Below are 25,707 nucleotides of genomic sequence, written 5' to 3'. Positions count from 1 at the left end.
GTCCAAAGTCCTCTTTTCAGACGAATGCAAGTTTTGTATTTAATTTGGAAGTCAAGGCGCCAGAGTCTGGAGAAATGCTGGAGAGGAGCAAAATCCAAGTTGCTTGAAATCCAGTGTGAAGTTCCCACAGTCAGCGATGGTTTGGGGAGCCATGTCAGCTGCTGGTGTTGGTCCACTGTGTTTCATCAAGTTCAGAGTAAATGCAGATTTTAGAGCACTACATGCTTCCGTCTGCTGAAAAGCTCTATGGAGATGATGATTTTATTTTCTAGCATGATCTGGCACCTGCCCACAGTGCCAAAACCACCAGTAAATGGTGTACTGACCATGGCATTACTGTCCTCGATTGCCCTGCCAATTCCCCTGACCTGAATGCCATAGAGAATTTGTGGGGTATTTGTGAAGAAGAAGCTGAAAGACACCAGACCCAACAATGCAAATGAGCTAAAGGCCGCTATTGAAGCATCCTGGGCATCCATAACACCTCAGCAATGCCACAGGCTGATTGCCTCCATGCCACGCCGCATTGGTTGCAGTAATCCGTGCAAAAGGATTCCCAACCAAATACTGAGTGCATTAAGGGACATTTTCAAATGTTTGATTTTGTATTGCTGTTATAAATCTTTTTTTTTACTTGGTCTGAGGAAATATTCTAATATTTTGAGATAGGATATTTAATTTTTCTTATGCTGTATGCCATAATCAGCAATATTAAAACAATAAAAAGCTTGCAATATTTCAGTTGATTTGTAATGACTCCAGAATGTATGACACTTGTTTTTTTAGTTGCATTACAGAAAATAAAGAACTTCATTACAATATTCAAATTTTCTGAGACAGTCCTGTATTAATAAGAGTTCTAAAAACACATTTAAGAGTGTTATAACTTGTTATAGAAAAATCTTTATGATAATAAAACAGTTCTAATAACATATTTACACTAGGTACACTTGTACCTTGTTAATAAAATTGTTATAATAATAAAAGCTGTTCCAAAAAGATATGTATTAACAGTATGTGCTAAGAATTCTCCATGTTATTTCTGTTATTCAGCCTTGCTTTGATTTTAGGTAGGGTGCTTTATTTTGAAGGCCGTTTTCAGATGATACCATTTCAAATCATTAAATCTCCTGACTCTGGAAGTCAATGAAAGGAACTCATTATCAGTGAGGGTCCAATTATTCCACAGCCAAAATACGCCCTTATGCGGTTTAAAGTGAAAATAACATGTGAAGTGATCAACTATACTAGTACCGTAATTTTCGGACTGTAAGTCGCGTTTTTTTTCATAGTTTATACTCCGGAGCGACTTATATGTTTTTTTCACAAATTTTTACTTGATCATTAACACATCACTTACTTACAAGTATACGTAGTTGACCACTTCACATGTTATTTTTAGTATAGTTGTTCACTTCACATGCTTTGATATCTTTATCTTGAACATATTCAAAACATGGAAAAATAGAGAGAAAAAATCAAATAAAGTAATTAACACTTTAAAGCGCCATATCCTCTGGACATGTCCTCTGTCACCAGGATGACATAAAGGACGAGAAATTTGATCGATGGATTTAATGATTTGGAGTGACACAAATGGTTTGATAATATTGTTGTTTATGTGATAGTTATTTAAAATATAGTTTACATATCGTTGTATGTGCCTGTGGAATAATTTGAACTGCGGCGCGGCACACGGCATTGTTGACAAAGGACGATCGATGGATTTAATGAATTGGAGTGACACAGATGGTTTTATAAACGTGTTATTTATGTGATAGTTTTTTTTAAATAACTGAATGTTACGTCAGGCCCATTCTCAGCTCCTCGTTTGTGTTTGTCACGTTAGCATACCGTATCGTTTAGCCTGTTGTTGCTCGTTCATGTCTGTTCTTGGTGTTGGATTTTGTCGAATAAATTGCCCCCCAAAATGCGATTTATACTCCGGAGCGACTTGTATGTTTTTTTCACATTTTTGGGCATTTTATGGCTGGTGCGACTTATACTCCGGAAATTACGGTAAGTAATGTGTTAATGATCAAGTAAAAATCTGAGAATAATTTCACATATAAGTCGCTCCTGAGTATGAGTCGCCCCCCCCACCCAAACTATGAAAAAAAGCGCAACTTATAGTCCAAAAAATACAGTATATTTCTCTCAAAATAAAAGTGACAGACAATAAAATTTTATGTATTTAAAGCAGGACAGAGTAAAATCAGTCAGCATCGATCTATAAATGAATGTTGGTGACTCGTACAGTATCTGATGTCCACAGATAAAAAGCAGCTTCTTCTTTGTGTGCGGTAAGGAAACCACAAACTGTGCTGCAGTAACTTAATGGCCAACCATGATTACAATAATTTACCATGATTGCATTTTATTTTTTATTATACTAATCTCAAAGTCCATGAACAACACACTGGCATCTTCTCCAAGATGGTCGATAAGAAATCTGATGACAACCTCACGTGTCTGTTGATTAGGTATTTGACTGCAGAACAGAAATGTTTTCAACAACTATTAAAATACTACACATTGAGGCAGAGCTGTTATTTTGGGGTGGAATTGTATGTCCAACCTTTCAATTGAATTTACATTAGTGTAGTGATGTAAGAATAACACAAAACATGTAGAATGGTGTGCAGAGGATGTGAGAGATTGAGAGACAGAAAACTAAGGAAAAAAGCAGGAACTGTTAAGGAAGGCTGGAGGATAGGAAGAGGAATGAGGGAGTGTCATATGAAAGATAAAGATATCTGATTCGGATATAACTGTAATTATTGACAGTAATTCAGTAAAATGAGAAAAACGTGAATGAGATAGTTGGAGTTTTTATTCTTGCAGGTAAAGTATGAATTGAATTGGTGGAGGATACATTTTAATACCTGAAGTAGAACATTCATGCCCGATGTCTCTCTCCTGCAGCATCTTTCTTTGCTTGAAACAAGGACAGCAGTCTAGGTGTATAGGTGTCCTACATTTACCATGAATTTTGGCTCAAGATTCAGTGTGGTGATTCTCTGAAACTCTGAACTAACCTGAAACACAGAGATGAGAAAAGAGAAGAAAAAAAAAGAACTGGTGACTCATCTCGTGTATCTTTTGTCACCAGCCATTTTATTAGATACACCTATCTAATGCAACCCAGTCCTAGTAACTTCTCTATTTAGTTTGTACATTTTCAAAGACTAGCGTTTTGCGAGTGGAGGTTACGGGACGGAACGTAAGGAACAACTACCGTTTTTTTCCGTGTATAGTGCGCAAAATTTAACTAATTTATTGTCCTAAAATCTGGGGTGCGTATTATACATGGGTACAAAAAAACATTTTTTAAATTTTTTTTTTTTTTTTTTTTTAAAGAAAGTCATGGTACAACAAAACCAACAACAGGACTGACCAACAAAGTCGTGGAACAAAAAGACAGGGTGACATTACCAAAGACAGGAACAGAATGACAGTAACACATGCAATGATCCAACGGTGAGCGAGGGGCAGACAGGACTTAAATACAAAACACGTTACATCGATTGAGGTGACACAGGAAGAGAGGGGCGACGCGAACAGAAACTATGGCAACCTAGACACAGCAAAACTGGGGACGAGACATGACAAATCTCCCCCGAAATAAAACTCACCTTTCTTCTTGTTTGTTGTCAATCGCGCATCGCATTCAGCCATCCTGCCCAACACACTTAGTCAAAAAAATCCATAATTGACGACACATCGTTTGATGCGATGGTGCAATCCTTGATGGTGTGTTATTGTCAAATATTGTTTGTTTTTAATCTCCATTGCGGACCGGACGTCATACGGAGGCCGCCATTACAGATGCGCAGAACGTATGCGCAAGACACGTCAGCTATATTAAGAGCAAGATATGTTTTCTTCCTATTAGTTTCAATTCACAGTTTAATTAGCAGTTTCAATCAGCAAATAACAAAATGCGTATTACAGGTAATATTTTATTTCACAACACTTTGCCTTGTTCCTTTCGTCTCTGCTGTTCACTTCAAACACGCTCCATACGACCGCAATGCTCTCGTATCAGACGCTCGCTCGATCACCTGCTAGTTTGCTGTCTGTCACAATGTACCCTACACAAATCCGAAACATTTGTTGCGGCTCCGAGTCACGACGAGGGGCAAGTTTTGGTTTCCAAGGGTGTTTTTATTCCTCTTCAACGTCTCTCCCATACAGATCCGCCTTTTTCACGTCCGCAGCCCATGCGCGCACGGAGCGCGGTGGTGCGTTTAGGGGCAGTCGGAGAAATCAACGCCAACAAAAAAAATTACATCCAGCCTAGTTAAGACCATACCAAAGACTATAAAAATGGGACCCATTGCCTCCCTGCGTGTGTGACGATCATTGGGACTTAAAAAAAAAAAAAAAAAAAAAAAAAAAAAATTTAAAATGTTTTTTTAAAAAATTCATAAAAATTGGGTGCGTATTATACATGGGTACAAGCTTTTTTCCAGCATCAGCATGCCATTCTTCGGGTGCGTACTATACATGGGGGCGCACTATACACGGAAAAAAACGGTAGGTCGACGAGATACGAAGGTGCTAAGCCATGCAATGATTTTTAAGAACCTTGAAGTCACATCTTAAATTGCTTTGATTTTAGGTAGGGTGCTTTATTTTGAAGGCCGTTTTCAGATGATACCATTTCAAATCATTAAATCTCCTGACTCTGGAAGTCAATGAAAGGAACTCATTATCAGTGAGGGTCCAATTATTCCACAGCCAAAATGCGCCCTTATGCGGTTTAAAGTGAAAATAACATGTGAAGTGATCAACTATACTAGTACCGTAATTTTCGGACTGTAAGTCGCGTTTTTTTTCATAGTTTATACTCCGGAGCGACTTATATGTTTTTTTCACAAATTTTTACTTGATCATTAACACATCACTTACTTACAAGTATACGTAGTTGACCACTTCACATGTTATTTTTAGTATAGTTGTTCACTTCACATGCTTTGATATCTTTATCTTGAACATATTCAAAACATGGAAAAATAGAGAGAAAAAATCAAATAAAGTAATTAACACTTTAAAGCGCCATATCCTCTGGACATGTCCTCTGTCACCAGGATGACATAAAGGACGAGAAATTTGATCGATGGATTTAATGATTTGGAGTGACACAAATGGTTTGATAATATTGTTGTTTATGTGATAGTTATTTAAAATATAGTTTATATATCGTTGTATGTGCCTGTGGAATAATTTGAACTGCGGCGCGGCACACGGCATTGTTGACAAAGGACGATCGATGGATTTAATGAATTGGAGTGACACAGATGGTTTTATAAACGTGTTATTTATGTGATAGTTTTTTTTAAATAACTGAATGTTACGTCAGGCCCATTCTCAGCTCCTCGTTTGTGTTTGTCACGTTAGCATACCGTATCGTTTAGCCTGTTGTTGCTCGTTCATGTCTGTTCTTGGTGTTGGATTTTGTCGAATAAATTGCCCCCCAAAATGCGATTTATACTCCGGAGCGACTTGTATGTTTTTTTCACATTTTTGGGCATTTTATGGCTGGTGCGACTTATACTCCGGAAATTACGGTAAGTAATGTGTTAATGATCAAGTAAAAATCTGAGAATAATTTCACATATAAGTCGCTCCTGAGTATGAGTCGCCCCCCCCACCCAAACTATGAAAAAAAGCGCAACTTATAGTCGTAAAATTCAGTATATTTCTCTCAAAATAAAAGTGACAGACAATAAAATTTTATGTATTTAAAGCAGGACAGAGTAAAATCAGTCAGCATCGATCTATAAATGAATGTTGGTGACTCGTACAGTATCTGATGTCCACAGATAAAAAGCAGCTTCTTCTTTGTGTGCGGTAAGGAAACCACAAACTGTGCTGCAGTAACTTAATGGCCAACCATGATTACAATAATTTACCATGATTGCATTTTATTTTTTATTATACTAATCTCAAAGTCCATGAACAACACACTGGCATCTTCTCCAAGATGGTCGATAAGAAATCTGATGACAACCTCACGTGTCTGTTGATTAGGTATTTGACTGCAGAACAGAAATGTTTTCAACAACTATTAAAATACTACACATTGAGGCAGAGCTGTTATTTTGGGGTGGAATTGTATGTCCAACCTTTCAATTGAATTTACATTAGTGTAGGGATGTAAGAATAACACAAAACATGTAGAATGGTGTGCAGAGGATGTGAGAGATTGAGAGACAGAAAACTAAGGAAAAAAGCAGGAACTGTTAAGGAAGGCTGGAGGATAGGAAGAGGAATGAGGGAGTGTCATATGAAAGATAAAGATATCTGATTCGGATATAACTGTAATTATTGACAGTAATTCAGTAAAATGAGAAAAACGTGAATGAGATAGTTGGAGTTTTTATTCTTGCAGGTAAAGTATGAATTGAATTGGTGGAGGATAAATTTTAATACCTGAAGTAGAACATTCATGCCCGATGTCTCTCTCCTGCAGCATCTTTCTTTGCTTGAAACAAGGACAGCAGTCTAGGTGTATAGGTGTCCTACATTTACCATGAATTTTGGCTCAAGATTCAGTGTGGTGATTCTCTGAAACTCTGAACTAACCTGAAACACAGAGATGAGAAAAGAGAAAAAAAAAAAGAACTGGTGACTCATCTCGTGTATCTTTTGTCACCAGCCATTTTATTAGATACACCTATCTAATGCAACCCAGTCCTAGTAACTTCTCTATTTAGTTTGTACATTTTCAAAGACTAGCGTTTTGCGAGTGGAGGTTACGGGACGGAACGTAAGGAACAACTACCGTTTTTTTCCGTGTATAGTGCGCAAAATTTAACTAATTTATTGTCCTAAAATCTGGGGTGCGTATTATACATGGGTACAAAAAAACATTTTTTTAATTTTTTTTTTTTTTTTTTTTTAAAGAAAGTCATGGTACAACAAAACCAACAACAGGACTGACCAACAAAGTCGTGGAACAAAAAGACAGGGTGACATTACCAAAGACAGGAACAGAATGACAGTAACACATGCAATGATCCAACGGTGAGCGAGGGGCAGACAGGACTTAAATACAAAACACGTTACATCGATTGAGGTGACACAGGAAGAGAGGGGCGACGCGAACAGAAACTATGGCAACCTAGACACAGCAAAACTGGGGACGAGACATGACAAATCTCCCCCGAAATAAAACTCACCTTTCTTATTGTTTGTTGTCAATCGCGCATCGCATTCAGCCATCCTGCCCAACACACTTAGTCAAAAAAATCCATAATTGACGACACATCGTTTGATGCGATGGTGCAATCCTTGATGGTGTGTTATTGTCAAATATTGTTTGTTTTTAATCTCCATTGCGGACCGGACGTCATACGGAGGCCGCCATTACAGATGCGCAGAACGTATGCGCAAGACACGTCAGCTATATTAAGAGCAAGATATGTTTTCTTCCTATTAGTTTCAATTCACAGTTTAATTAGCAGTTTCAATCAGCAAATAACAAAATGCGTATTACAGGTAATATTTTATTTCACAACACTTTGCCTTGTTCCTTTCGTCTCTGCTGTTCACTTCAAACACGCTCCATACGACCGCAATGCTCTCGTATCAGACGCTCGCTCGATCACCTGCTAGTTTGCTGTCTGTCACAATGTACCCTACACAAATCCGAAACATTTGTTGCGGCTCCGAGTCACGACGAGGGGCAAGTTTTGGTTTCCAAGGGTGTTTTTATTCCTCTTCAAAGTCTCTCCCATACAGATCCGCCTTTTTCACGTCCGCAGCCCATGCGCGCACGGAGCGCGGTGGTGCGTTTAGGGGCAGTCGGAGAAATCAACGCCAACAAAAAAAATTACATCCAGCCTAGTTAAGACCATACCAAAGACTATAAAAATGGGACCCATTGCCTCCCTGCGTGTGTGACGATCATTGGGACTTAAAAAAAAAAAAAAAAAAAAAAAAAAATTTAAAATGTTTTTTTAAAAAATTCATAAAAATTGGGTGCGTATTATACATGGGTACAAGCTTTTTTCCAGCATCAGCATGCCATTCTTCGGGTGCGTACTATACATGGGGGCGCACTATACACGGAAAAAAACGGTAGGTCGACGAGATACGAAGGTGCTAAGCCATGCAATGATTTTTAAGAACCTTGAAGTCACATCTTAAATTGCTTTGATTTTAGGTAGGGTGCTTTATTTTGAAGGCCGTTTTCAGATGATACCATTTCAAATCATTAAATCTCCTGACTCTGGAAGTCAATGAAAGGAACTCATTATCAGTGAGGGTCCAATTATTCCACAGCCAAAATGCGCCCTTATGCGGTTTAAAGTGAAAATAACATGTGAAGTGATCAACTATACTAGTACCGTAATTTTCGGACTGTAAGTCGCGTTTTTTTTCATAGTTTATACTCCGGAGCGACTTATATGTTTTTTTCACAAATTTTTACTTGATCATTAACACATCACTTACTTACAAGTATACGTAGTTGACCACTTCACATGTTATTTTTAGTATAGTTGTTCACTTCACATGCTTTGATATCTTTATCTTGAACATATTCAAAACATGGAAAAATAGAGAGAAAAAATCAAATAAAGTAATTAACACTTTAAAGCGCCATATCCTCTGGACATGTCCTCTGTCACCAGGATGACATAAAGGACGAGAAATTTGATCGATGGATTTAATGATTTGGAGTGACACAAATGGTTTGATAATATTGTTGTTTATGTGATAGTTATTTAAAATATAGTTTATATATCGTTGTATGTGCCTGTGGAATAATTTGAACTGCGGCGCGGCACACGGCATTGTTGACAAAGGACGATCGATGGATTTAATGAATTGGAGTGACACAGATGGTTTTATAAACGTGTTATTTATGTGATAGTTTTTTTTAAATAACTGAATGTTACGTCAGGCCCATTCTCAGCTCCTCGTTTGTGTTTGTCACGTTAGCATACCGTATCGTTTAGCCTGTTGTTGCTCGTTCATGTCTGTTCTTGGTGTTGGATTTTGTCGAATAAATTGCCCCCCAAAATGCGATTTATACTCCGGAGCGACTTGTATGTTTTTTTCACATTTTTGGGCATTTTATGGCTGGTGCGACTTATACTCCGGAAATTACGGTAAGTAATGTGTTAATGATCAAGTAAAAATCTGAGAATAATTTCACATATAAGTCGCTCCTGAGTATGAGTCGCCCCCCCCCACCCAAACTATGAAAAAAAGCGCAACTTATAGTCGTAAAATTCAGTATATTTCTCTCAAAATAAAAGTGACAGACAATAAAATTTTATGTATTTAAAGCAGGACAGAGTAAAATCAGTCAGCATCGATCTATAAATGAATGTTGGTGACTCGTACAGTATCTGATGTCCACAGATAAAAAGCAGCTTCTTCTTTGTGTGCGGTAAGGAAACCACAAACTGTGCTGCAGTAACTTAATGGCCAACCATGATTACAATAATTTACCATGATTGCATTTTATTTTTTATTATACTAATCTCAAAGTCCATGAACAACACACTGGCATCTTCTCCAAGATGGTCGATAAGAAATCTGATGACAACCTCACGTGTCTGTTGATTAGGTATTTGACTGCAGAACAGAAATGTTTTCAACAACTATTAAAATACTACACATTGAGGCAGAGCTGTTATTTTGGGGTGGAATTGTATGTCCAACCTTTCAATTGAATTTACATTAGTGTAGGGATGTAAGAATAACACAAAACATGTAGAATGGTGTGCAGAGGATGTGAGAGATTGAGAGACAGAAAACTAAGGAAAAAAGCAGGAACTGTTAAGGAAGGCTGGAGGATAGGAAGAGGAATGAGGGAGTGTCATATGAAAGATAAAGATATCTGATTCGGATATAACTGTAATTATTGACAGTAATTCAGTAAAATGAGAAAAACGTGAATGAGATAGTTGGAGTTTTTATTCTTGCAGGTAAAGTATGAATTGAATTGGTGGAGGATAAATTTTAATACCTGAAGTAGAACATTCATGCCCGATGTCTCTCTCCTGCAGCATCTTTCTTTGCTTGAAACAAGGACAGCAGTCTAGGTGTATAGGTGTCCTACATTTACCATGAATTTTGGCTCAAGATTCAGTGTGGTGATTCTCTGAAACTCTGAACTAACCTGAAACACAGAGATGAGAAAAGAGAAAAAAAAAAAGAACTGGTGACTCATCTCGTGTATCTTTTGTCACCAGCCATTTTATTAGATACACCTATCTAATGCAACCCAGTCCTAGTAACTTCTCTATTTAGTTTGTACATTTTCAAAGACTAGCGTTTTGCGAGTGGAGGTTACGGGACGGAACGTAAGGAACAACTACCGTTTTTTTCCGTGTATAGTGCGCAAAATTTAACTAATTTATTGTCCTAAAATCTGGGGTGCGTATTATACATGGGTACAAAAAAACATTTTTTTAATTTTTTTTTTTTTTTTTTTTTAAAGAAAGTCATGGTACAACAAAACCAACAACAGGACTGACCAACAAAGTCGTGGAACAAAAAGACAGGGTGACATTACCAAAGACAGGAACAGAATGACAGTAACACATGCAATGATCCAACGGTGAGCGAGGGGCAGACAGGACTTAAATACAAAACACGTTACATCGATTGAGGTGACACAGGAAGAGAGGGGCGACGCGAACAGAAACTATGGCAACCTAGACACAGCAAAACTGGGGACGAGACATGACAAATCTCCCCCGAAATAAAACTCACCTTTCTTATTGTTTGTTGTCAATCGCGCATCGCATTCAGCCATCCTGCCCAACACACTTAGTAAAATTCATAATTGACGACACATCGTTTGATGCGATGGTGCAATCCTCGATGGTGTGTTATTGTCAAATATTGTTTGTTTTTTTAATCTCCATCGCGGACCGGACGTCATACGGAGGCCGCCATTACAGATGCGCAGAACGGTTGCGCAAGACACGTCAGCTATATAAAGAGCGAGAGTTCAGTTCTCCACCTATTAGTTTCAATTCACAGTTTAATTAGCAGTTTCAATCAGCAAATAACAAAATGCGTATTACAGGTAATATTTTATTTCACAACACTTTGCCTTGTTCCTTTCGTCTCTGCTGTTCATTTCAAACACGCTCCATACGACCGCAATGCTCTTGTATCAGACGCTCGCTCGATCACCTGCGAGTTTGCCGTCTGTCACAATGTACCCTACACAAATCCGAAACATTTGTTGCGGCTCCGAGTCACGACGAGGGGCAAGTTTTGGTTTCCAAGGTTGTTTTTATTCCTCTTCAACGTCTCTCCCATACAGAGCCGCCTCTTCCCCTGCGCACGGAGCGCGGTGGTGCGTTTAGGGGCAGTCGGAGAAATCAACGCCAACAAAAAAAATGACATCCAGCCTAGTTAAGACCATACCAAAGACTTTAAAAATGGGACCCATTGCCTCCCTGCGTGTGTGACGATCTTTGGGACTTAAAAAAAAAAAAAAAAAATTTAAAAATTAAAAAAAATTCATAAAAATTGGGTGCGTATTATACATGGGTACAAGCTTTTTTCCAGCATCAGCATGCCATTGTTAGGGGTGCGTACTATACATGGGGGCGCACTATACACGGAAAAAAACGGTATATATATATATATATATATATATATATATATATATATATATATATATATATATATATATATGAAAATGAAAAACAAAGTTATGTGTTTTAATTTTCAACAATGGTGGGAAGTATTTTTTACGGTGTTAAGAGTTCTTGGGTTAAAAGGGAATATTCATTTTGTGATGCGCAAGCTGGCCGTTATGTGTGCACTTGTATTTCTGCTCATGGCCTCCATAAGTTTTTATATACCGTTTTTTTCCGTGTATAGTGCGCCCCCATGTATAGTACGCACCCCTAAAAATGGCATGCTGATGCTGGAAAAAAGCTTGTACCCATGTATAATACGCACCCAATTTTTATGATTTTTTTTTTAAAAAAATTTTAATTTTTTTTTTTTTTTTTTTTTTAAGTCCCAATGATCGTCACACACGCAGGGAGGCAATGGGTCCCATTTTTATAGTCTTTGGTATGGTCTTAACTAGGCTGGATGTAATTTTTTTTGTTGGCGTTGATTTCTCCGACTGCCCATAAACGCACCACCGCGCTCCGTGCGCATGGAGCGTGTTTGAAGTGAACAGCAGAGAAGAAAGGAACAAGGCAAAGTGTTGTGAAATAAAATATTACCTGTAATACGGATTTAGGTAGAGAACTGAACTCTCGCTCTTTATATAGCTGACGTGTCTTGCTCATCCGTTCTGCGCATCTGTAATGGCGGCCTCCGTATGATATCCGGTTTGCGTGTGAGCGAGAGAGCGAGAGAGAAAGCGTGCGAGAGAACGCTCAACCGTAGCGCGCCGCCGACCGCCCAACTGCACCGGGCTGGTCGATTAGTGTGACAGAGCCGTCGCTGAAATTTAGAAGATATTTTTAAAGTCCTGATGTACTTTCTAAAATTTAAGTGGACCTCAGTGCGCACTGCGCAGGGAGCTTAATTTGGTGCGGTCGCGCAACCGCAGCGCGCCGGGCGCTCACTGTCGCATTGCTTAAAGAGCGCCTTTGTGTTTTAGGATGAACAGCAGAGACCAAAGGAACAAGGCAAAGTGTTGTGAAATAAAATATTACCTGTAATACGCATTTTGTTATTTGCTGATTGAAACTGCTAATTAAACTGTGAATTGAAACTAATAGGTGGAGAACTGAACTCTCGCTCTTTATATAGCTGACGTGTCTTGCGCAACCGTTCTGCGCATCTGTAATGGCGGCCTCCGTATGACGTCCGGTCCGCGATGGAGATTAAAAAACAAACAATATTTGACAATAACACACCATCGAGGATTGCACCATCGCATCAAACGATGTGTCGTCAATTATGAATTTTACTAAGTGTGTTGGGCAGGATGGCTGAATGCGATGCGCGATTGACAACAAACAAGAAGAAAGGTGAGTTTTATTTCGGGGGAGATTTGTCATGTCTCGTCCCCAGTTTTGCTATGTGTCTAGGTTGCCATAGTTTCTGTTCGTGTCACCCCGCTCTTCCTGTGTCACCTCAATCGATGTAACGTGTTTTGTATTTAAGTCCTGTCTGCCCCTCGCTCACCGTTGGATCATTGCATGTGTTACTGTCATTCTGTTCCTGTCTTTGGTAATGTCACCCTGTCTTTTTGTTCCACGACTTTGTCGGTCAGTCCTGTTGTTGGTTTTGTTGTACCATGACTTTATTTAAAAAAAAAAAAAAAATTAAAAAAAAAAAAACAATTAAAAATTTTTTTCTTTGTACCCATGTATAATACGCACCCCAGATTTTAGGACAATAAATTAGTAAAATATTGCGCACTATACACGGAAAAAAACGGTATTTCACAACACTTTGCCTTTCTTCTCTGCTGTTCACTTCAAACACGCTCCATGCGACCGCAATGCTCTCGTATCAGACGCTTGCTCGATCACCTGCTCGTTTGCTGTCCCGTGCGTGCACGAAGCGCGGTGGTGCGTTTACGGGCAGTCGGAGAAATCAACGCCAACAAAAAAAATTACATCCAGCCTAGTTAAGACCATACCAAAGACTATAAAAATGGGACCCATTGCCTCCCTGCGTGTGTGACGATCATTGGGACTTTAAAAAAAAAAAAAAAAAAATTAAAAAAAAAAAAATTTTTTTTTTTTTTTTTTTTGTCCCCATGTATAATGCGCACCCCAGATTTTAGGACAATAAATTAGTAAAATTTTGCGCACTATACACGGAAAAAAACGGTATATATACGTAGATAGTTCACCGCAACACGGCCCCAAGCACCGGCGTTGACTTCCAGGCGTGTGGCGGCGTGGACTTCCATCCCCGGAGGTGGCACTTCCAGCCACGGAGGTGGAAGAGAGCTCCATAGAATAGGACCGGCCGTGCGTAAAAGCCATGTCCGAGCCCCATCCACTGCCCCCCCCCGGACAGCCACCCGGCCGAGCACCGGCCCCCGACTTCCATCCACGGAGGTGAAAGAGAGCTACGTAGAGTAGGACCGGGGGTGCGTAAAAGCCATGTCAGAGCCCCATCCACCGTCCTCGGACAGCCACCCGGCCGAGCGCCGGCCCCAGACTTCCATCCATGGAAGTGAAAGAGAGCTCCGTAGAGTAGGACCGGGCGTGCGTAAAAGCCATAATAGTTTTTCCAAACCTTCTGTGTCACTTCAAATCATTACATCCTTCAAACTCTTCTCACAAACAAAGCCGCTAATGATGCCGGTAGTACGCGGGGCCCTTCGTCATCTTCGTCATCCCGTGATCGAATCTTTGTCCTTTATGTGAACAACCGCCGCGTCGCGCTGCTGACGTCACTTGAAATCAAAATTACAGTGATCCCTTGCTACATCGCAGTTCGTTTATCGCGGTTTCACCATTTTTTTTTTTTTTTTGAAAATTTTTGAAAAAAATCACATACAAGTCCCCCCCCACCCAAACTATGAAAAAAAACGCGACTTATAGTCCGAAAATTACGGTACAATATCCGCACAAGACATATATTGTAGTTTTATACACTTGATCGTTTTTTTAAACACTTTTCGTATTTTCGAACACTGGTAATTTTTTAGTCAAACTGACTTGCAGAAACATTCTTATTTATTTTACGCCCGCCTCACAGTTAGGAGGGTGCCGATTCGATTCCACCTCTGACCCTCCCAGTGTGGAGTTTCCATGTTCTCCCCGTGCCTGTGTGGGTTTACTCCGGGCACTCCGGTTTCGTCCCACATCCCAAAAACATGCTTGGTCGGCCAATTGAGCACACCAAATTGCCCCAGGTTTGAGTGCGAGTGCGGATGGTTGTTCGTTTCTGTGTGCCCTGCGATTGGCTGGCAACCGGTTCAGGGTGTCCCCCACCTACTGCCCGATGACTGCTGGGATAGGCTCCAACATGCCCGTGACCCCCGTGGGGACAAAGCGGTACAGAAAATGGATGGATGGATGGAGGGTGGATGTGGGTCACGGCTCTGCTCCGCTCTTGCGGTGCTGACCAAGTGATGCACCCCGGCAGCCCAGCGCAAGGGCATCCACACATTGCTCAGAGCCTTGCACTTAGTGCTTGTTGTCGGCTGCTGTCCCAATCCTGAAGGGCAGTGCCTTTTTCCTACGTTTGCGGTTATGCTCACTGCCGTTGTTCCGACTGTTTCTGCACGGCAGTCATTTTTCCTTCGTGAGTAGATGTGTCATGCCCTCCGCGCTAAACCTCTGAGGTGCGTGTCGCCAATACGGAACTGCTAATCATCAGTCCTCACAGTTTTGTCTGTTTTGACATGCACACCTGCCACCTGATTCTCGTTTCCCTGACCCGCTGTGGTACGAGATGCCTGCACGACGTGAGCTCGCTGACCGACTCGTCATTTTAAAGTGTAAACGTGCAACGGCTCCGCTCTGCTCTTGCCGTGCTGAAATACTGTCGCACCACTGCTCCTCGGCGCGAGGGCATCCGCACAAGACTTTTATAATTTTATGACGGGCAAACAGGACGATCAAATCTGGAGTGACAAGCAGAGATGCACCTAGTTCTATTCCGCTTGGTGATTGAGGAGCGGAGACATGATAGTATGTGTGTAATGAAGTGCAAGTCTGAGATGCTGCTGATATGTTGACGCAGACGGAGTGAATAAAGTGCAGGAGGCTGAGATAAAATGCAGTTAGAAATGCTAAGCCAATCAGCTGCAAGCACACAGACCAACATGTTACCATTAGCCATTAGAGTCATATGGGCAGACAAAGCCCTGCGCTCCAAGTGACGCCGCAAAAAGCCGCGACCATCCGGGAGTCGCTGATGGTGTAGGTGTGCACTTGCCTGTCTTGTTGCCTGGCTTGTGTACTTTGTTGCATATGACGCTGTGAATGTGTGTGTGACAGACTTAAAAAAAAAAAAAATCTACAATGCACCGAATCTATCCGCAATAGCTCCTCAATAAATCCACCATAGAGCGAGGCCGCGATAGATGAACCAACCGCAAATTAGCGAGGGATTACTGTATATGGAGTATTGTATTGGTTAACTCTGACCACTTGAGGGCAGAGTTGCTCTTGCTAGCTCCTAAACAGGTGACGTAAACTGTAAGCCCATCCCACATGGGAGAAATGATGTGGAGGGCCGTATCTGGACCCCGGGCCTTGAGGTTGAGACCTATGTTTTAGAGTGTAGATATTTGCAAAATATTTTAAAATAAGGAGCTTTGTCTACAACAAGCTGCGGTTATTATTATATAAGTAAGACAGACAATGAGATTATTTGTTACCTCTACTACAGGGCTATCCAAACTACGGCCCGCGGGCCAACTGCAGCAAAGAAGAAGTACTGGGCAGGCTAACGAGTTAGCGGAAAGATGCTAATTCGCGATCGTGCTAACACGCGCAAACGGACCTCTAAAGGAAATTAAACAAACATTTGGAGCAATACTACATTGTCCTAAAGGTTAGACACATGTGATCATTCATTTCTCTTGTTAGGAAAGACACTTACATCGCCAATGACTCCTGTACCACTGTAACCGACATATGTACAAGAACGTAAAAAAGGAAGTGGTATCGCCTGGAAACGGCCTTCAAAATAAATCACCCTACCTCAAATCAAAGCATGGCTGAATAACATAAATAACATGGAGAATTCTTAACACAAACTGTAAAGATGTTTTTAGAACTTTTATTATTATACATTTTTTTATAACAAGGTAGAAGTGTACATACTGTAAATGTGTTCTTAGAACTCTTATTATAACAATTTTCTATAACAAGGTACAACACTGTAAATATGTTTTTAGAACTCTTATTATAATCTTTTTTTTATTAAAAAAAAAAAGTTACAAGTGTACGCACTGCAATTGTGTGGGCACTCCTTGCCTTCTGCTGGCGTGTGGGCAAGTTTTGTGCCATAATTCCTCAATTTAGAAGTTTTATTTTGACTTTTAATTCTTTTTTCAATTTGGGAAAAAAATCCGCGATGTAGTGAAAGGGATTACTGTACATCACTGAAAATCAAGGCAATTGTGTTTGTCTAATTTGTAAAGAGACGGTTGCCTTCTTTAAGGATTTCAACTTAAAGAGACACTATCAGACTAAACATGCGAACACAAATGACCAGCTAACAGGGAGTGACTGCACTGATAAAGTGAAGCAGGTCCAAGCTGAACTGGCATCACAACAGCGATTCTTCACACGGGGCCCTGAGTCAAAAATAAATATTACTAAAGCAAGCTACGAAGTGGCCATGTTAAGACTGTTGATCTTATGGACCTTTAGACCTGAAACAAACTATTAAAGCGCACCAGTCCAAATGGCCCTACTGGTTTTCGGCTTGAACGGCGCACGGCGGCGACTGGGGAAACAACCGCATTCGGCGGCAACTTGGGGAACAGACCTGCACTCAGCGGAGGTCAGGGGGGCCCAGGGCCACAATCGCGGCACACACTGGGGGCCTGACGCGCAATCGGCAGCAACTTGGGGAACCGAACCATACTCGGGGGGCAACTCACACAACCCTGAACCGCACTCTGGCGGCAACTTGCACAACCATGAACCGCACTCTGGCGGCAACTCGCACAACCCTGAACCGCACTCTGGCGGCAACTCACACAACCCTGAACCGCACTCTGGCGGCAACTCACACAACCCTGAACCGCACTCGGGCGGAAACTCACACAAACCTGAACCGCACTCGGGCGGCACTCACACAAACTCGGGGGACGTGAACCGCACTCGGCGGAAACTCGGCGAACGAAACCGTGCTCCCGGAAACTTGAAAAGTCAGAGCCACAATCGGCGGCAGTTTGAAGTCCGGACCGCAATCAGCGGCAATTGGAAGGCGGAGCTGTGCGCAGCGGCAAGAGCCACCACCCGCTGCAGCAGTGTGGGTGGGGCCATGGACGATCGCGGGTCCGGCGCAGCTGGCTCGAATCTGGCAACGCCCGCGGGTCCTGCAACGCTGAGGTGGAGCCCGATGGCAACCGCGAGTCTGATGACGCCGGGAGGTACTCCCATGGCGGCCGGGGGTCCGGCGCTGCGGCAGCGAAGTCCGATGATTCTCGCAGCCGATGGCGCCGGGAGGACTCCGATGATGGCCGCGGGTCCGGCGTCACGGCAGCAAAGTCCGATAGCGACCGCGGAGCCGATCACGCTGGAACCTGCCCGGACGATGGATGTGGATCGGGCGTCGCAGTGGGAGCTGATGGTGAAGGGAGGTCCAAGCGCTGGTCGCTGTAGTGGTCGGATCATTCTGTCAGGCTTCGGAGGGAATTGGAAACGGAGCAGGGCGACCAAGTGCAACTCGGACCAGGGTTTTTTGGAGGAATTCAAAATACAGACTTGGTAACCTAACTAACAAAACCTAACAACAAGACTGACCGAACAAGACGCGAAACAAAAAGACATCATGACATTAACACACCCATAACTAGACTGACTGACCAGAATGTGAGACAAGAAAACAACAGGACCTGACGACAACAACACACGCAACAACCGACAAGCAATGATCCGACAGTGAGCGAGGGGCAGACAGGACTTAAATACCCAACACGAAACACGAGGCAGGTGAACACGGTTACATTGATTGAGGTGACACAGGAAGGGAGGGGCGACGCGAACAGAAACCATGGCAACCTAGCAAAACTGGAGATGAGACATGACATTTAGAGGTAAAATATTCACACACTCACGCACACACACACACACACACACACACACACACACACCGTGAGTAATTTTTTGTGCAGTGTTGATTTTTAGGGTTACTGTTAATATTAATATTAAATTACCATTGTTCAAGGGAAGAAGACTTACAGCTTGGGCACTCTAATTTTTTTTGAGATTTTATTTGTTCTAAAGCCAGTATCACGGTAATAAATTCAGTTTTAGGTTTTACTCATTTAGTTGCGGTCTATATAAAGTGGAACAGCGATGCTTTTGTCTAAATTCCTCGTTTTGATACCATCACAGGTCCCTCTTTTCTACTTGTTCTGAGGTGCGGCTCAGAGCAAGCCGTTTTAGTGCGGTCTCTTTAAATGCAAATGAGATACTTTAAACCCCACACATCCCAGGCCGCAAGATGTGCGCCTCCCTTTCCGGTCGACATAGTTGTAGTTTTTTTAGTCGAGGTAGCGTTTACTTTTTTTTTTTGCTTTATTTAAACAAGGTAGCGCTTACTTGTGCTGCAAACATTTTGATTAAAATATATAAATGTCAGAAGACTTGTCCATACAACCATACATGACACATAATCCTCACAATATTTATGAATGTCTTGTAAACAAGCACTGCAGTCAAGCTACAAAGTAAGCTAATGCTAGCGCTATTAGTGTTCCCCAAGAATAAAACACCACCTTCGATGCAATTCATCTGATACAACTACTGAAAATACACCCACAAGAAGTGAAAACATAGAGCGCACATTTTCAAAATCAGCAGAAAGACTGACTCTAATGTTATGAAAACGAGTGTAGACACACAATATTATTAAAGTGAAATACAGTTTATTACTTTTGTGTCATCTCAAATTTACCGCTTTGTGTCCATCATTTCCATAGATTGAAGGAACTGAGCAATCAACGAAGTGAAGTCTTTCGGCAAATCCTTCTCGAAACTGAAAAAAGATTTCTGAAACACTCCTTCACAAGCAGGACGTTGCCCACAGATAATAATAATAATAATTTATTTAATTTATATAGCGCTTTTCAATTGCCCAAAAACGCTTACAGGGAATAAAAAGGGTGGGGACGTATGGGGGGAGGGGGTGGGGGGGACAATCGGATATAGTTAATAACAGGACATCGGTCAGCAATGCGAAGGAGATGGATGGAGGAGCAGGAGGGGCGGGAGCAGAGGTTGTTGAGGTTGGCAGTACGGGAGGTGGGGGTGATGGGGGAGTTGGTAGTCCAGAAAGAGGGGATGGGTGTGCCGTCAGGGAAGCGCTGGTTAAAAGACGTACGCAGATGTAGCAGCGACGGCGAAGGATCCCACGTAGCTGGTAGTCAGAGGGAAAGGAAACATTGGTGAGAGCGGAGCTGCGGGAATGCGAGGTGGACGGAAAACAACACGAGAAAAATAAAAGAAGAAACAGGTGCACTGAGCACGGGAAAATGAAAAACAAGTAACGGACACAGTCCGGGACAGAAATGGCAGTCAACAGATCTGACCCCAGCGTTGCTCTAACCCGGAAGACAACAGACGGTGGGGGATGTGGGAACAGTGCTTGAAAAATTAAATTTGACCAGGCACTTCTTTGAGGTTCTGATGTTGTGCAATGATTTGTGTGGATTGGTTCATCCAACAACGGAACATTTGGATTCCTCCACTTTGGCATCCTTGAGTTGTTTGGACTACAAGAGTCCGACAGAGTAATAAACATGGCGGATTCGTAACAAACATGTTCTCAAATCTGCCATGTTTATTACTCGGATTTCCGTTTGGCAACACCCATTACCTTGTTTGGTTTGTCCCGCCCCGGCATAGATAAAAAAAAACGTCATAGAAAACGGAGAAATTTAAACAGAGTAAAAAATAGCCCCCCAAAACGACCATAACCGTATCTCTGCAGCACCCGGAGGGACAGATTACACTTTTCTACACTCCTGGATACTCTAGATCAGGGGTCACCAACTCCGGTCCTCAAGGGCGCCAATCCAGCCTGTTTTAGGTGCAGCCCTACAATAACACACCTGATTCAAATGATCAGCTCATCAGCAAGCTCTATTAAGGCTGATAGCGATCCTGATTATTTGAATCAGGTGTGTTGATGTAGGGCTGAACCTAAAACAGGCTGGATTGGCGCCCTTGAGGACCGGATTTGGTGACCCCTGCTCTAGATACACAAGAAAATGATTTTAAAAGCAACAAAGTTTGTTTCCCATGATACGTGTCCTTTAAAAGAATACAGCATTTCCTCATTTTTTGCGGGAGATCCGTTCCAGGACCACCCGCGAAATACGAAAATCCACCAAGTAGAGACATTATTATTTAATGTTAAGGCTTTATAAAATATTTTTGCTACATAAACCCTTAATAATCATTCCTTCCTCCACTGTTTTGTGCATGTATAGTACCTTTGGAGTATAAATAAAAAAACAAACGCAAACTGTAATTCTTTACTGTGGCATAATACAGTGCAGAACAATAACTGTAATGCTATATTCTATATTGTTGAGTACTACAATACAGAACAATAACTGTAATATGTTCTTTATTTTAATGTAATACAGTACAGAGCATTAACTGTAATATGTTCTTTAATAATAAGTAAAAATAAGTAAAAGTCTAAACACAGAGTAAAAGTAAACCAATCTCTCTCTCGCTCTCCTTCTCTCTCCACGACACAACGTTGGAGTGACCACGTCCTTTTTACAGCGGCTCTTCCCATAACGGATTAGGTGCAACTTCGTAACTCTCGGGTAAATTAAGCTTGTTAAGACCGCGGATATTCGTTAATTTACACTAGCGCGCACTCGCCCTAGCTGAGTTTAAGATAACTATTTCGAACTAGATATGACAATTCCTGATGTTAAGAATTAAAGCCGTCTTCACTTTAAAAATAATTGAACGGATTTAAAGAATGACTATGATATGGAAATAAAGAAAATTTAAAGTTCTAATTACTACACATAAAACCATGCTCAACATAGTTAATCCAAAATAATCGATAACCGAATTAAGGATTAAGAAGAAATTTAATGACTAAGCAAGAAAAATAATTTAAAAAAAAAACAAGAAGAAAGTCTCAATATTTCGAACAAACAACAATAATTCCACTCACTAATCTCGGAGCAAAAAAGGAGACAAAAGGTTTTAAAATACTATTTGGTGGAATAAATCGAGTGATCAATTCGCTTTTGTTCCAAAAATCCGAATTTTGTTTAAAAAGAGGATATGTCTGCTGATGAGGAGATAGCCAACACCCTAACAGGGCGTCTTCCCCTTGCTGCCACAGAAGCAACTGTCTCCTCTGCCTTCCTCGAAGTTTAAAATTTGACAAAGTCCAATTCGAAGACTAGAAATTAATCTTCGTAGATTTCGGTCCAATCTCAAAAAGAATGAAAAATCAATCTTGGTCTAAACGGCGTTCTTTACTCCAGGCAGCGTCAGGGCCATCGCCCTGGCGGGGAAGAGCCCTTTTCTCGTCCGAAACCAAGCTTTTATAGGCTCGTCAGCTCCTCTGACATTACCTCATCGGAGCGAGAGGAATGCCTGGTATGCATGGGATCGATCCTTGGAATGCATGGAATATGCATGACCTCATTGGTATGTGGGGAATGCCTGGCATCCTTGGCATGTCATTCTTGGTATGATAGGAATGCATGACTTCATCCCACTTCCTCTATGCCTGCATGGGAACCACTGGTTGCCTTGGCAACCTTGCTCAAAACAGTAACCATTGCGCATGACTGTTCTCTGCTACAGGATGCAGAGGATGCAGCTGTTTTCCTGTTTTGCTTGTTTCAGCCGATTACCACCCCTAGTATCACTATTAACCCTTGATGTCACCTCTCAACTTAATACATTCATGTAAAAATGGAACAACAATGTTAAATCCATGTTGGGTATCGATTAAACATTGCAACATGAATAAAGCATGTTTTCACAACAGTCAATTTAACAGATAAACCTCATTAGCCATTATAATGGGTTCTTCTAACTTCAACATATATAATGATATTGCTCAAACTGTTCCAGATTAAAATCATGGCAAAGCAAAATTATATTCCAAAATTGTGTGTTCCTATGTATTTAAACAGGTCGTGTCCTCCCAATGGCTAACAATTTAATTTATTAGACTTATTAGTTCACATCAGGTTACCCCTATGTCAAGCTTTAAGACCATCTCCTGGTGAAATTTGGAATTACTACATGTTTTAGGATTGTCAATTTGCCTGGGCCAAATCCAATACCCAATTACACACCATCTGAACCTCCATGCCATTTGACTAGTGATGTGCCTTCCAGTCCTTTTAGGTGAACGGAATCTTTAGAATCAGTTCACTCAAAAGATTCGTTCAAACAAATCATTCAACGAATCGTCCCCTTCATTACCCCCCCCCCACACACACACACACTTACTGGAAGGTGTGTGACAATTTTTTATGCTTATTTTACATAGTTGTTCAAAAAATATTAATTTAAATGAAGTACTGGTCTATGTCATTATACTCTATGCAACTGTATTGACACCTGCTCAAAGACCTGAATTATTTTACATAATTGAACGTTTTTGAAAAGGTTATGCAATAGTTATTTTCCTAGTAAGTAGTTACATTTATGAAGGAGTAATTCAATTAGTGATTCAACCTTTTTACCTTTTTGTAAAGGTAATTAGTAACTGTACCTAATTACATTTTGAAAGTAATTTCCCCAACACTGGTGGTAGGAAGAAGATGAACAGATTTTCAACGGAGGGTAATCCGAAGATGGATAATTTTTCACTAACTAGCCCAGTTTATCTATATTTGTTTTTTTATCAGGGAAATGAAAAATATTAGCGTTTTTTATTTTGTCCATTCATTTTGGTGAAATAATGAAACAAAAAATGCTTTTGAAATGCCCACTTTTAATAAGGAATAGGGCCACACACCCCTCTTCTCCATGTCTTAGTTGATGATGTCACGGAATGAAGAGACCCCCATTGGAAATCATTGTAAAGACTATCACTGAAAATATCCCAAAACAGCTATCAATTGGCACCAAAATGTACATGGACATCTCTACTTCACCATATCACAAGGATTAGCCTCTCCGTGGCTGTTTTAAGAGAAATGAACAGCCTCTCTGCAGCTGTCACCAAGATCACCAAACACGATGCGGTCCAAGAGTCTTTAGTAGGGGTGTAACGATTCATCGATATAATGCTCTACGATTTATTGGCATCGATGCTAAACCTAAACATCGATTTATATCGCCGTGTTTGACATCGGACATTAGACGCGACTTTATTTTGAAATCCAGTTCATTGTTGCTTGCTTCCTCTTTCCGGGAGCAGTGAGCGGCGTGTTGTGTTGTGAGCAGAGCAGGCACGTGAAAGGGGAGTCGACAACTAGTACGCGGCTCCTGGGGTAGTGCTATGACTAGTGTCCAAAAAGACGAGGAAATTTGCTCCCCTTTAGGCTTCAAGTCATTCGTTTGGAAGCACTTTGGATTCCAAAGAAAAGATGGCTCAATGGGCAAGTCACGTGCAGTTTGTAAATCCTGCCATGGGGTGATCAAATATTCAGGGACCACAAATCTCGCCGCACATTTAAAGAAAAAACACGACATCAAAGTTCAGTGTTAAAATAAGCACTTTGTATATTACAATACTCTTGTAATTTCCTAAATAAAGAGTTTGCAGTACCTTGTTGATTTTGCGTATGAATTGTTATAAATCAGGATATTGTTCTATATTTTTTATTTAAAAAAAAAATATATCGATCGTAGAGCACTATATGTATCGTGAATGAATCACAGCAGGCTTTAAGATATCGGCAAATATAGTATCGAGGTTCTTTGTGTCGATATGAAATCGTATCGTGACAAAACCCGCGATTTACACCCCTAGTCTTAAATCAAGCTGAATTGTTCTTACATTGTTATATAGTCAATTGAAATGGATAAGGGTTCATTTAACTTACATTTCCCTTGAAGTCCAAGTCTGGGGTACCACCTTCGCCGCCTCTACAAAAAGGAGGTGGTTTAAACGGCCACACTCAGCTGAAGAGTCGGCCTCCTAGCTGGAAATACAGTGCTGCTAATCTTTCCAACAAGCCGACCTCTGGCTGGTGTTTGTAAATTTCGATTTTTCGAAATTAACCTTATTTTCTTTGATTTTCTTCTCATGTGCATTCTGCAATATGTCCAGGGTGTGTTCAAAGACCACGCACAGTCGTAAAACTCATCAACTGCGCCAAAAACTGGACATTCTGACTATACCCCGGATGTACCTAATGTTCTGTCCAAGATAACCGCTCCACAGGGGAGGCCAAAATACAACTGTGGAAGCCAAGGGACGCCAACGCGAGAAAAACTGCTCCTCTTAGGAAAAAAGTTATTTTGAGCCTTCTGTAGTACACGCCCGCACATAAAACAAAGCATGCCGACCAAAATGAAGCAGACAACTTTTACGTCCAAAATTTTAGCCTTTTGTAATTTCAAAATACCGTTTTTTTCCGTGTATAGTGCGCAAAATTTTACTAATTTATTGTCCTAAAATCCGGGGTGCGCATTATACATGGGTACAAAAAAAAAAAAAAATTTCTTTTTTAATTTTTTTTTTTTTTTTAAGTCACAATGATCGTCACACACGCAGGGAGGCAATGGGTCCCATTTTTAGTCTTTGGTATGGTCTTAACTAGGCTGGATGTAATTTTTTTTGTTGGCGTCGATTTCTCCGACTGCCCATAAACGCACCACCGCGCTTCGTGCGCGCACGGGACAGCAAACGAGCAGGTGATCGAGCAAGCCTTGTCTGATACGAGAGCATTGCGGTCGCATGGAGCGTGTTTGAAGTGAACAGCAGAGAAGAAAGGCAAAGTGTTGTGAAATAAAATGCACAGAACGGATGCGCAAGACACGTCAGCTATATAAAGAGCGAGAGTTGTTTTCTTCCTATTAGTTTCAATTCACAGTTTAATTAGCAGTTTCAATCAGCAAATAACAAAATGCGTATTACAGGTAATATTTTATTTCACAACAC

At 41.0% G+C, this 25,707-nt stretch overlaps 1 protein-coding gene and 1 long non-coding RNA gene across 2 annotated transcripts in view; one reads left to right on the top strand and one right to left on the bottom strand.

Annotated features, from left to right (window-relative positions):
* The window catches only part of tmem231 (transmembrane protein 231), a 79,039-nt gene that overhangs the window by 39,661 nt on the left and 13,671 nt on the right, over positions 1-25,707 (top strand). The gene's annotated exons all lie outside the window — the stretch shown is intronic.
* Positions 996-6,603, bottom strand: LOC133157281 (uncharacterized). Its single transcript, XR_009714981.1, has 3 exons — positions 6,439-6,603; positions 2,886-3,038; positions 996-2,491 (listed from the first exon to the last, which is right to left on the bottom strand). It is a non-coding gene; the product is annotated as an uncharacterized LOC133157281 (long non-coding RNA).

Source organism: Syngnathus typhle, linkage group LG7 (genome assembly GCF_033458585.1).
Source record: "Syngnathus typhle isolate RoL2023-S1 ecotype Sweden linkage group LG7, RoL_Styp_1.0, whole genome shotgun sequence".
Taxonomy (NCBI): Eukaryota; Metazoa; Chordata; class Actinopteri; order Syngnathiformes; family Syngnathidae; genus Syngnathus; species Syngnathus typhle.
This window is presented reverse-complemented; position numbering and strand designations above follow the sequence as displayed.